At 48.2% G+C, this 2,848-nt stretch overlaps 1 pseudogene; it reads right to left on the reverse strand.

Moving 5' to 3' along the window:
* Positions 1-1,061: 1,061 nt before the first annotated feature.
* On the reverse strand, positions 1,062-2,527 carry LOC120296169 (annotated as a pseudogene).
* Between the last annotated feature and the right edge of the window lie 321 nt (positions 2,528-2,848).

Below are 2,848 nucleotides of genomic sequence, written 5' to 3' on the forward strand. Positions count from 1 at the left end.
TGGCAAAGATTCGACTGCCAAACATGGTTGGAATTGGCTTAAATTTCAGTATATTGTTTGTGTGATTGAGGTCTACAAGTTAATGGATTTTGTTTGTTGAAATTCTTCTATAAGTTATCTCTAGTCTAAATCTTTCTTGTTCCTTGTGTTAACTAACCTTTGTGGTGATAATTTTATCCAAAAAAAAAAAAAAAAATTTGTGGTGATAAAATATTGTTGTATTTGTGGATGTGAAGCCTCTATGCCTAAAGAAGAACCTTTTTGGATCCTATTATTTTTTTGTGATTATGGAAGTTTTTTAAGTAGTGGTTTTCCATGTGAAAAAATTTGATGTTGTTTTCATGTTTCTTTAATATTTTATCATTATATTTACTTATTTTAAGGTTGTCTTGTTGGAACACACTGCTAGTTGTTGCTGGGGCTGAGTCGATTTTAGTCGGTTTTGTTTTGGGGATGAAATTGATCATCGATTAGGTTTAGTTCATGGTGAATTATTACCCGATTTCCCCAACAATATCATACTGGGTTCCAAAAAATCTGCTCATCAAGAACGCAAATCAACCCAATTCTTTCTGACTAAAACGAGCAAACCGATCTGAGCAAAAGGTTATGACTAATTCGAAAGGCTCCTGGGAACTCAAATGTAGAAGACTTCTGGTATTTCATTTCACTCGCTGTTCAAAGTTTTACAAGAATCCCGAGAAGAATCTCTGCATCAATCTGGAAACTACAGAAAAGTACCGAAAAGACTGTCGAAAAAAATGGAACTTTCTTTTGCTCTTGAATGCTTTTCTCCTTCTAGCCTACCACGTATACCCATCAACAAAACCAAAAGCCTAAGGAAGAAAAAGAAAGAGGGCACGTCCAGATAAAGTTACATGTCCTCTCAGTGACCTACTTTCTTGGAGACCAAGAACTTCTTGAGCATCAGTTCTAAAGCAGATCACATCTGTGTTCAACTTCTCTCTCTCTAAATCAGTGAACTAGGCTTTTCAACTTGCACGAAGATTCTTGAATTCGCGCTCTGTCAAAGTCGGGATTCAAAAAGATGTCGATTCGATCTGCACCTTAGGAAGAAACTCAGAAACTCCTGTATAATTTATCGGGTCCTGAGCAAGAACAGGCTGAGTTCTTGACCGGGGCAGCCGTCCGGGTTGATCAGATGGAAGGACTCCGAGTCGGCGCTGCCCACGACGTGCTCGTAATTCGCCCGCATGTACATGATCTCCTCGGAGAGCGCGGACCCGGTCCCGGATGGTATGACGCCGGCGCCGACCGTCATCGACTGCATCGTCTTGAGCATCGACCGGTTCTGCTCGCTCGCCTTCCTCCTCGTCGCGAAGCCGAGCTTCCGCCCGTCGCAGGAGGGTCCACACGGGCACGGACCGCAGGGGGCAAGAGCCGAGCCGGGCTCCGAGTCGGCCGAGCACTCGAGGGCGATGCGGACGAGCTCGCTCGACTGCATCTCCTTGACCAGCTGCTGGGTCGGGATCGAGAGCTCGAGGGAGGAGGGAGGGCTTCGTGGAGAGGCGGTCGTGCTGCACGCAGAACCACACGTGCCCGGCGGCGCGGGCCGAAGATGGTGCCGATCGCCATGGTCTTGAGGCGCGGGGCGCCACGGCCAGCGGGGACGTCGAGCCGGCGGCGTCCCAAACGGGTCCGTCGTCTTCCACATCGTCGCTCCCCTTCCGAACTCGATCAAGGTCAAGATTGAGTTCTGAACTCTGGGGTCGTCATAAATATAGTCTCTAAGCGAGGTGCTTATGCGCTTCTTGGCGGGGGCGGCGGCGGTTGGCGGGGCGGCCAAGGGAGGGGCGAAGCAAGGGAGGATGAACCGACGGAGGGTGTCGATCTTGGTCATGGTGGGGCGGCTTTCTCGCGGCGGAGAACGAATCAAGAACGGGGTCCGGTCGATTCTCGACGCAAGAAAGAACAAAAAAATTCGATCGACTGGAGGCGGACGAAGGTGGAGACGCGAGTGAATTTATGGATGGGAGGGAGAGGAAGAGGTGACAAAGAGGCGGGAAGCTGCCGAGGGGACTAGCCGTTGCGTGGCAGCGAGAGGGGGAGACGAGGCGGGCTTTCGCCACGTGTAGGGAGCCGATTGGACGGCGGTTCAAAAGGGGGGAACGAACGAGGGGTCGGGGTTGGGGAGCGAGCCCGGTCAAAACCCGTCCGAGCTTTGCTTGCGCTGCTTTTGCATCTTGCAGCTTTTGCGGGTTCGTTCCATCTGGTCGAGAGCGGGAGAAGAGCAGGCTGGCTTCTTCTTCTCCTCCTGTCTTTGACCGGGAAAAGACTGAGATAAAGAATGTCAGTCAGTGTGCAGAATCTCGCAGCATCACCATGGATGATGGTGATGGCATCATCGTCTTCGGCTCGATAGTGATGCCAAACCATGGTTTAGAGAATCTCGCTTTAGACGGATGAACCTCGAGCTCACACGGATCACCCCTTTCGAGGGCGTCGCATAAGAGCAAAATTTGCGAGATGAATTCGATTGAATAGATGAACGGGTGGGAAAATCCATGTTGGAATCTTTAATGTCGGGTGGGGCGGTGTAGGCATGCCCTTGTATTATCTTCTCATGCGAGCATTCGCATGGTTTCGAACAAATATTTTAGGACCGGGAGTTAATAGGGTTGGGCGTTGGAGCTTTTTTAAGTTTCTCCTTAGTGTTGGTATGGATTATTAAGATTGAGATGGTTGAGTCTAATTAGTTCATCTGTTAGTCCATTTAAAATAATTCAAAAATATGAAAATGTGTTTCGAATTTCGAAATACAAAAGTTAGGAAATAAACAACTAACTATTTTAAATCCAGTAAAGCCAAAAACCAAGTTGAGATTAAT

Source organism: Eucalyptus grandis, chromosome 1, assembly GCF_016545825.1.
Source record: "Eucalyptus grandis isolate ANBG69807.140 chromosome 1, ASM1654582v1, whole genome shotgun sequence".
In the NCBI taxonomy this organism is placed as follows: domain Eukaryota; kingdom Viridiplantae; phylum Streptophyta; class Magnoliopsida; order Myrtales; family Myrtaceae; genus Eucalyptus; species Eucalyptus grandis.